This window comes from Scyliorhinus torazame, chromosome 6 (genome assembly GCF_047496885.1).
Source record: "Scyliorhinus torazame isolate Kashiwa2021f chromosome 6, sScyTor2.1, whole genome shotgun sequence".
In the NCBI taxonomy this organism is placed as follows: domain Eukaryota; kingdom Metazoa; phylum Chordata; class Chondrichthyes; order Carcharhiniformes; family Scyliorhinidae; genus Scyliorhinus; species Scyliorhinus torazame.
In genome coordinates this window covers 199380699-199391913 of record NC_092712.1, presented here as the reverse complement: position 1 = coordinate 199391913, position 11215 = coordinate 199380699, and positions in this window count along the sequence as shown.

Here is an 11215-nt window from a genome sequence, read left to right as displayed (position 1 = left end):
TTCAGTTCCTCTGCCATTTCTTTTTTCCTAATTACTACTTCTCCAGCCTTATTTTCCAGTCGTCCAAAGTCTTTTCTTTCCTCTCAACTTTAAGATATCGAAAAAAAACTCTTGCAATCTTCCTTTATATTACCAGCTAGCTTACACTCATGTTTCATCTTCTCCCCCATATTGCTTTTTTAGTTGTCCTCTGCATGCTTTTAAAGGCTTCCCAATCCTCTGGCTTTCCACTAATCCTCACCACATTGTCTGCTTTTTCTTTTGCTTTTATGCTGTCCCTGACTTGGTTGCCTCGTCCTCTCCTGAGCACGTTTCCTTCTCCTTGGGATGAATTTTTATTGTGCCTCCTGAATAACCCCAAAAGCTTCTGCATTGCTTATTCCACCATCTTCCCTGCTGGGCTCCCCTTCCAATCAACTCTGACCAGCTCCTCCCTCGTGACTTTTGAATGACCTCTATTCACTTGTAATACCGTTATATCTGATTCCAGCCTCTTGCTCTCAAACGCAGGGTGAATTCAATCATATTGTTCCCTAAGGGTTCCTTTGCCTTGAGTTCCCTAATCAAGTCTTCCTCATTACATATCACCAAATCCAGAATTGCTTGTTCCCTAGTGTGCTCTCGAACAAGCTGCTCCAAAAAACCATCTCGTGGACATTCCACAAGTTCCCTTTCCTGGGATCCGCTACCAACCTGATTTTCCAGTCCATCTGCATATTGAAGTCCCCCATGATTATTGTAATATTGCCTTTCTTATATGCTTTATCTATCTCCTGATTTATTTTCTGCCCAACATCCTGACTTCTGCTAGTACATAACTCCCATCAGGGGCTTTTTCCCTTTGCGATTCCTCAACTCGACCCACACAGATTTTACGCTTTCTGACCCTATATCCCTTCTTGCTCCTGATTTAATTTAATTTCTTACTAACAAGGCAACCCCATCCCCTTGGGAATCTGCCTATCCTTTCGATTGGACGCATATCCTTAGATACTTAGATCCCAGCCCTGATCCCCCAGCAGCCACGTCTCTGTTATGTCCACAACATTGTACTTGTCAATTGCAATGTGCGCTACAAGCTCAATTGCTTTGTTTCGTATGCTGCACGCAATTAGGTACAACACCCTTAGTCCTGCATTGACCGCCCTGTTCTCGGTGTTGTCTCCTTATCTGCAGTGCCTGAAGTCAAATTTCTGTCGCTTTCCATTCTCTCTGTTTTATTACTTGTTCTGGAAACATTACGACCTCTCCTGTACCCTTGGCCCCATAAATAGTTTAATGTCCTCATCATTAACCTGAACTCCCTATCCTTTCCTTGAACTTTGATTTTCTAATTTTCCATACAACTGAACCCTCCCCCGCGTCCCCAGTTTAAAGCCCTATCTACAGCCCTAGTTGCCAGGTTGGAACTGCTAGGGTGCCAGGGCACTGTCCGGCCATGTTCCACACCACCCAGGGGCTAAACTCACCTCAGACCATCATGACTTGTTTCCACGTTTGGAATATAGTAGCGATTTCTGCCGGCATTACACCAGCAGGGGGGGCAACATCTGACAACCCCAATGTGATGATATGCATAAGCAATCATGTACATAGTGATATACAAGACCTCCAACCAGCAGGTGGCAGTAACATGACACTGTTACCTAAGGGAGTTGGTAGAGGGTCTTTGTAGTGGATAATCACAATTTGTAGTTGCTCTTAGTTTATTTATAATAGTTGGTAGTTTTTGATAATATTCTTCTGGTTATCTTACCCATGCAATTGTTCAACAATAAAACTTTAACTAGTCTAGAGCTAGACATTCTTTAGTGCATTTATTCTGACCGGCCAAGCACTAGAACGTAACATGGTACCAGGATTGAAGATCTAACAAGATACCAGGATTGGTTTTGAAGATCTAAAAGACAAGGTAGCCAGAGAAGAAAACAGAAAAATAATTTCTACTACCCACGTAGAGTACTGGCAAATATCACTCAATGCACTGCAAGGCATTGACATCTGTGTTAGAAGGTCTGAAAACACCACACCAGCTTCGAGTCCCTGGTAATGTAGATGTGAATTGGCACATTTTGAATCAGCAATTCAAACTCTACGTAGCAGTTCTAGGTCTGCAGGCGCAGCCTGATGAACGGAGAATAACATTGCTGCTCACTGTAGCAGGTCCACAAGTGATAGAAATCTTTAACATCTTTGTATTCAATATCGAAGTGGATAATGCTGCCTCACGGCGCTGAGGTCCCAGGTTCGATCCCGGCTCTGGGTCACTGTCCGTGTGAGTTTGCACATTCTCCCCGTGTTTGCATGGGTTTCGCCCCCACAACCTAAAGATGTGCAGGGTAGGTGGATTGGCCACGCTAAATTGCCCCTTAATTGTAAAAATGAATTGGGTACTCTAAATTTATTTAAAAAATGAAAAAAGAAACAAAGTGGATAAAAATAACTTCAATGAAGTCATGAAAAAATTTGATCGGCACTGCACACCAAAGAAAAACTAGACATTCGAGTGGAATGTTTTTTGCACGCGTAGACAGCAGGCAGGTGAATGGTTCAATAGCTTTTTAACAGACTTGAGGTTGAAGGCGCAGACCTGTAATTTTGCAACTCTGCAAGCGTTGATGATCCGCAATCAAATTGTGTTTGGGATTAGCAATGACAAGGTCCGAGAGAGATTCTTGAGGGACAATGAACTCCCGCTCGATGATACCATTAAGATTTGCTGTGCCAGCGAGCTAGCTGCGCAGCGGATTTGCACTCTAAATCTGAAGAATATTGGCATGAAGCTCGGAGATGCAGCAATGGCATTAGTGTTGTTACACACCTGAAGGTAAAACGTGGTCCCTGTAGCGGAGGCCATTTTAAGCGAGTAATCAAAACCACTATTGTATGCAAGCGATACAGCAAACATTTGCAAAGGCAATGTCCAGCATTTAGAAACGTCTGTTCTAAATACAAAGGCAAAAATCGCTTTGCAAAGTAATGTTTTTCTAATAAAAAATTGGAAATTCCAAAATCAATCAATGTGATTGAGATAAATCTTGAAGACACATTTTTCATAGAAATGATATCTAGTGAAGATAAGCATTGTGACAGAATACAAGTTAAACAGGCTTCAAAGCAAATTTGTACCGCAAGCAATGCAAATGCAAGTGTTCAAAGAGATAACTGGACAGTTCCTCTGATGATTAATAAAGCATTAATCAATGTCAAGCTCGACATGGGAGTGAGAGCCAATCTTATAAGTTTATCCGATATGCAAGAAATGAAGATTATATCTCACATACCACAGTACTTTTAAAGGATTACAATGACAAAAGAATTAATACACTAGGAGTATGCTCAGTAGAGGTCTGTGTAACGAATAAAGTGCATAAAGTTAGGTTTTCCATTGTAAAGGCTAAGTGTGAATCATTATTGGGAGTGGAAGCATGTGAAGCACTCAAACTGGTAAAAAGAGTTGACACTGCAGACTGTACTGTAACTACGCAAAGTACATCAGTGGATGCAATCCTGAAAGAATTTCCTGAAATTTTTCAAGGATTCAGATAGTTACCATTCACTTATCATATGCAGTTAAAAGAAAATGCGCAACCAGTCATACATACACCAAGATGTGTACCAGCTCCATTGAATGAATGACTTAAGAATGAACGGGACACAAGACCATTGTCAGGAACAGCAAATCTATTTACAAAGGTTCATGATATATACAGTGATTGAACACCAGTGACCCAGAAATGATGTTAAAGTCTCTTCATTTTTCTAACCCCATGGCTACGTCTTGGTGTATCCCCAACATCCACAGCAGATATGGAGCCTGCATGTTGACTAATACACCATATTGTCTTTGATAACTTTGGTGGGTGTCCTCTAGAGGACCAAGACCTGGATAGCCCCAGCCTGTTCAGCCTGTGTCGATGAAGGTGATGGGGTCACAGGCAGAGAGGACTGGCATCAGCTGCATACTCTTTCAGGGTAGAGGGCGTTGGGCCCTCCAGCTGCTAATCTTTCTCCCTATGAGTGCCCGAGGACCCATGCCTGACTCACTAAGGAAAAGGGGTTCCTGGAGGGAGGTCAAGGTGCCCTGCCCCCCTCTTGCCTAGCCACTGATAACTCAAACAAATACCTATAGCGGTGAGGTGCAGGTCCGAGCGCAAATCCAGTAGGATCTGCTGGACCAAGGTGGCCGCCACCCTTCCCATAGAGATCATAGAATCATAGAATTTACAGTGCAGAAGGAGGCCATTCGGCCTATCGAGTCTGCACCGGCCCCTGGAAAGAGCACCCTACTTAAGCCCACACCTCCCCCCATCTCCGTAACCCAGTAACCCCACCTAATCTTTTTGGGCACTAAGGGCAATTTAGCATTGCCAATCCACCTAACCTGCACATCTTTGGACTGTGGGAGGAAACTGGAGCACCCGAAGGAAACCCATGCAAACACGGGGAGAATGTGCAGACACCGCACTGGCAGTGACCCAAGCCAGGAATTGAACCTGGGCTCCTGCAGCTGTGAAACAACAGTGCTAACCACTGTGCTTCCGTGCCCTGAGTGATCTCAGGATTACTATGAGTGCCACGTGCTTATCAGAGTAGAACTAACAGGATATATCGGATGAATGCGTGGACGAAGAGATAGTGTGAGTGGGGAGGGGTTTCAGATTCCTGGGGAGTTGGGACCAGTTCCAGAATCAGAAAGGGGAATAGGAAAAGTGATGGGCAGAGGATCTAAGGTCCAGATTCAAACAAGGCCATAGTGAAAAATATTGGGAATGGGAGAAGTAATGTTAAAAAGACAAGCTTCAAGGCTTTGTGCCTTAACACGCGGAGCATTCACAATAAAGTGGATGAACTAATCGCACAAATAGATGTAAACAGGTATGATATAATCAGGATTATGGAGACATGGCTGCAGGATGACAATGGATGTCCCAGGGTATTCAGTATTTAGGTAGGACAGACAAAAGGGAAAAGGTGTGGCACCGCTGGTTTAAGAGGAAATTAACACAATAGTGAGGAAGGATATTGTTATGTTACTTGGAGGAATATTTGTTACTCATTTGTTTATGCCGAGATGTACTTAACTTTGATGATGATAAATACTCAAAGTCGTCCAGTGATAACAAATAATTTATTGAGTAACTAATCAATTAACTTGTGAGTTTGATTTTTCAATACTTTTACTAGTAGTCAAATTAAACAAGATAGAATTAGATTAACTATGAGTAATATACTATACACTCTGAGCTAACTATACACTGCTGTTCTCTAGCCACAACACACCCGAAGAGAGCGGGGAAACAGATTGAGCTTGTATTTATACTCCCTGCTAATGTTGCCCTCTAGTGATCTTCTGACAGTACTGACTACACATTTAACCCTTCATGTATATCCATATACAGAGATCACTACAGATATTAGCTCTGACAATGTGGAATCTGTATGGGTAGAGAACTACCAAGGGGCAGAAAACCTGAGTGAGCGTTGTATATAGACCCCCAAACTGCAGTGGTGATATTGGTAATGGCATTAAACAGGAAATTAGAGACACATGCGATAAAGGAACATCTGCAATTATGGCTGATTTTAATCTGCATATAGATTGGACAAATCAAATTAGCCACAATACCATAAAGGAGGAATTCCTGGAGTGTATACGGGATGGTTTTTTGGGCCAAGATGTGGAGGAACCAACTAGAGAACAGGCCATCCTAGACTGGGTATTGTGTAATGAGATGGATTCATTAGCAATCTAGTTGTGTGAGACCCCCTTGGGGATGAGCGACCTTAATATGATCGAAGATGGAGAGTGAAGTAGTTGATTCTGAGACTAGGATCCTGAATCTTAAGAAACAAAACTACGATGATATGAGGCGTGAGTTGGCTCTGATGGATTGGGAAACGTTACTTAAAGGGATGACAGTGGATAGGCATTGGCAAACATTCAAGGAGGGAACATGGGGAAACTGCAACAATTGTTTATTCCTGTCTGGCACAAAACTAAAATGGGAAAGATAGCCAATCCATGTCTTATAAGGGAAATGGGAAATTAGAGATAGTATTCGATCCAAGGAAGAAGCATACAAACTGGTCAAGAAAAACAACAGGTCTGAGGATTGGGAGCAGTTTAGAATTCAGCAAAGAAGGACCAAAGGATTGATTCAGAAGGAGAACATAAGTAAGTACGAGAGTAAACTTGCAGGGAACATAAAAACTGACTGTAAAAGTTTCCATAGGTATGTTAAGAGAAAAAGATTGACGAACACAAAGGTAGGTCCATTACAGTCAGAAACAGGGCAATGTATAATAGGGGACAAAGAAATGGCTGAGCAACTAAACACATACTTTGGTTCTGTCTTCACAAATGAGGACACAAATCAGATAACAGAAATATTGGAGAACACAGGGTTTAGTGAGGGAGGAACTGGAGGAGATCAATATTAGTAGAGAAATGGGGTGGGATTCTCCGACCCCCTGCTGGGTCGGAGAATCGCCGGGGGATGGTGTGAATCCCACCTCCGCCGGCTGCCGAATTCTCCGGCGCCGGGGATTTGGCGGAGGCGAGAATCGCACCGCGCCGGTCGGCGACCGCTGACAGCGGCCCCCCCGGTGATTCTCCAGCCCCCGATGGGCTGAGTGGCTGCCCGTTTTTTGCCAATCCCGCCGGCGTAAATTAGAGTAGGTCCTTACCGGCGGGACCTGCCGGCGCGGGCGGCCTCCGGGGTCCTCGGGGGGGGGGGGGGTGCGGGGGGATCTGGCCCCGGAAGGTGCCCCCACGGTGGCCTGGCCTGCGATCGGGGCCCACCGATCTGCGGGCGGGCCTGTGCCGTGGGGGCACTCTATTCTTCCGCACCGGCGACTGTAGCGGTCCGCCATGGCCGGTGCGGAGATGAAGCCCTCTGTACATGTGCTTCGATGCGCCAGCCGGCGGAGGCTCTTCGGCACTGGTTGGCATGGCACCAAGCCCCTTCCCCGCCGGCCGACGCAGCGCAAACCACTCCGGGGCCGGCCTAGCCCCTGAAGGTGCGGAGGATTTCGCACCTTTGGGGCAGCCCAACGCCGGAGTGGTTCACGCCACTCCTTCCTGCCGGAGTTGCCCGCCCCGCCAATTTCAGCAGAATACCGCCCAAGATGTTGGGAAAATAGCAATCTCCAAGTGCTCGCATGTCAGAACCATGGCATCAGAAAGAACGCGGACAGATTCCTCCGTCCTTCGCTCTAGTCTGTTGACTGCATCTTGCAACTCAAGCTGATTGTCTGCTGCCTGTTATTGCATCTCCAGCATGATGACCATTTCCAAGAGGTCATCATCTGCTTTAGGCTCAGCAGGTGCCTGATCTCTGGCAGGCTTTCAAGTGGCAGCGACCTGAGCTGTCACTGCCTTCAACTGCTGTGGAGTTGTGTCATTGAGGTGTTGCCCTGACTGTGACCCCAAGTCTAATCTAAATCCATGACCCACATAGAGTGTTTGTCCCTGTGCTGGTGGAGAGTGCAGTGATGGGTCTTCCTCTGATACATCCTTCTCTGAGGTGGTCTGGAGTTGGGGCTTATGGTAGCTCTGGCGGTGTGCCTGGGCCTGCTGGTGCCTGTAAGAGTGAGAAGATAGATTTTGTTCATAAGCAGGCAGAATACAACATTACATGTCACTCACTGTGATAATCAGGATGTGTTCAACTCATGGGACTTGTTGGGAGAGGCCAATCTCGCCTTCCACACAGGAGTGATCTTTGCCTTTGCCTTCCAGCTTAGCGGCAACCTCCTCAAACTGGAACAACTCCTGGACATCTGCCATTTACCCTCCCATTTGGGATATCATCCTGCATTGTGGGCGGGTTTAGCTGCATGAAGATAAATGGAATGGAATGTGATGAGAAAAGATGGAGGAGACATTTAAAAGCATGGATGCCTGGTATGTGTGCTGGACCCTCCCCAGTAAGGGCTGAAGATGCTCTTTGTGCAGGGAGTTAGAAGAGATGATGGTGATGTTAAAGTGTCGTGAGACAATCGGTGCTGGTGCCTCCCCCACTAATATTGTGTGAAATCCCTGATCAGTGTAACCCTTTGATTGCATGATGCCATTATGAGGGTGTGAGATTGAAGTGAGCTGAAGGTTGAGCAGATGAGATCATTCATCCGCTTCCTGCACTGGATGGAGTTTCTTGGAAGTGTGCCCGATGAGCTGACCTCCCTTGGAACAGCCTCCCAGGCCAGCGAGGTGAGGCTGCTGTCCTCAAAGAACAAAGAACAAAGTACAGCACAGGAACAGGCCCCTCGGCCCTTCAAGCCTGTGTCGACCATGCTGCCCATCTAAACTAAAATCTTCTACACTTCCAGGGTCCATATCCCTCTATTCCTATCCTCCTGGAGCCATCCCTTGGGAAAAGGGCATCCCGGTGCTTGTTGACTCTACGGCTGAAGGCCTCAAGAGAGTCATTTATTTGGTGGAGACATTTCAAATAGTTTCTTGCACACAGCTGGCGTAGTAATGTATGTGTCAGGTAGCATTTAAATACAGCACAGAGACCTTCAACCCCATTAGATACAGGCTGGATGGATGAATCATTGCTTGCCCAGCCATATGGCTCGAATAGCTACTCACCAATGCATACTTAATGAGTTTCCAAGCGTAAAACTGAGTGTTTCCCGCCACGCCACCCAGCGGGAAACATGCCACGAAACCTGCCTGCCAACACACTTAGTCTCCGGAGAGATTATAAGGTATTGAAGAATCTTAGAAACATCATGTTTCAAAGATATTTGAAACTATACATTAAACAATGGGGAAATATGTTGTATCTGTTCACTTGTTTCCATGCTTAAACGTCAGAATTTTGAACATACGTTGAGTAGAGAACATGATACTAAACCTTATTCAGTCATTAAATTACTCGTTCTTGCACAATTTCATAGATTTTATTCTAGAAACATAAACATAACTGAGGAAACTAATGTCATAAACAGTGAAAGTTATTCATTCTGCATGTCTCCATATTTGAAAATTCCTTATTTAATTTACAGGCTATACAAACATTGCATGTTAATACTACAGCCAACTTAAAGGAGAAAATTCTCTTACACTATAAAATGAAGCAATTCATGTTTTATGGTAAATTCTCAAAATGCTCTTTATGGTTATAGATGTTTAGAAACACTAATTGCCTTTCATCCATCCATAAATGGCGTTGAATTCAGACCAAACACTTTTTTTCAACAGGAAATATTTCAAGATCAGAGGGATTTTCCAAGAATGAGGAATAGGACATTGCATCTTTGACATATACGTCTACACTTCATTGTCTATAAATAAACGGAAATTTGAATTATTATGAATTATTTTGTGTGGGGCTGGGGGCAGGTATGAAGGGATGACCTGAAGCCAAAGCGTATAATATTGATCTACAACATGGAACACTTTCTGTGCCTGTCCAATCCTGAGTCTTTATGAAGCAAATGTTGTAGAAAAGGTTTATTTTCCATCACTAAGCATGCAAAAGTATAGCAGAACAAAAGATTGTTTCTACTAGATTACAAAGTGTTTTGTTGCACAGGATTATAAATGCTAGGATACAGTAATTTTGAGTATGACAAACTTAAAAAGGCACTTGATATTTTTAAAAATACTATGCACTAAAGTACATACTTATAATGAGTTACTCATATAAGTTTAATCCTTCATTTGATTAATTATTAGAATGCTTAATTATTCGAAACATTATGTGCATATATATATATATGTCATCAGTTGTTTAGAATAGCAGGTTTTGGGTGTTACAAAACTATCAAATAATGGAAATATCAATTATATTTTCCATTTTATTTCTTTCAACATTTGAACAAAATAAACATATGTTTATTTTGCTATGCTTTGTAATATGGATTATTTTTATATTGTGTATGCAATGAATGTTTATATTTTATGAGTATGTATAGGAAATACTGTTTAGAATTTGATCCCTCAACTATTTGACATTTCTTTAAGTCCAAGACATATATAGTGTTATACAAAAAAGACGTACAAATATAAAAATGCAACTAATCCTTAATAAGAAGCAATAAACTTACATAAATCACTCATTCAAAAGATATATTTGAATATATATATTTCAGTTTATAATAGTGGCTATGACAGAACAAAGTATTGTTTGTAGAGTTCTGGTTCAAAACTTGGAATGAAAGATCATTCCAATATCTGTTGAGTTAACAATCAGCAGAGAAATAAATGATTCATATGTACCTAAGCCCCAGCCATTCATCCTAAACAAAGAAGCTGGAGACCAAACACATCATTAAATGAATTTTCCCACCGTACGGGATGTAATGTGTCAGTTAATTTGATTTTCTTTACTTAGCTGTTAAAGATCTGAATAAAAACAACACAAATTCCAAATAGCAAGTTTATTCAGAGTTTGTTTCACAACTAAATTACTTATCCTGACTACACAATGAATTAAAATGTTTTGCTTTTCGAAATCAGCATTTAATTATATCCTGGATCTTTGGCCTCTGAAAAACAAAATTAGCAACATAATCTAAAATATATACTCCCATGATTCAAAATACCTTGACGTCAATTAAAGTTATATTTCTGAATGGATTTGACATTAATTCAATTATTTCATTTGGAATGTGAAATGTGAATTAATGTAATAAATATCTGTTTCTTTACAGTGAAAAGGAAAGGCAGATTATATGGCACATTTACATCCACTAAATACACTGTGAAGATATTTTAAGGCATATTCATGAATAATACTAATATATTTTTCAGCTCAACTTCTTATGTTATCCATAAAATTCACTCTGTAGCTGAAATATGATGATTTTATACAGAATACGAAACATATCACAATCATTTGGCATTGACAACACTTTATTGCTGCATGTAAGTAAACTTACTATATGTTTATTTTTAAGTCATAGATTTCTAACTTAAATAGTTTCAAAATGAAGATCCTACTTTCTTTGAATGTTACAAAACATTCTAATAGTTTCAAATGATTACAGCATGTTTGACAGTTCCAAATCACAATCAATTAGGAACATATTTTAGATGTCAAATGATCATTAAACTTGCAAAACAGTTGCAATGTCACTGTCACTTTCCTTCTCTGGTTGTTATTTTCTTTTTTAAAAGAATCTGCAACTGGTTCTGGAATTACTCGATCCAAGATTAAACAGTTAATTCAATCATGTCATAGTGAGTATCCATGTCAAC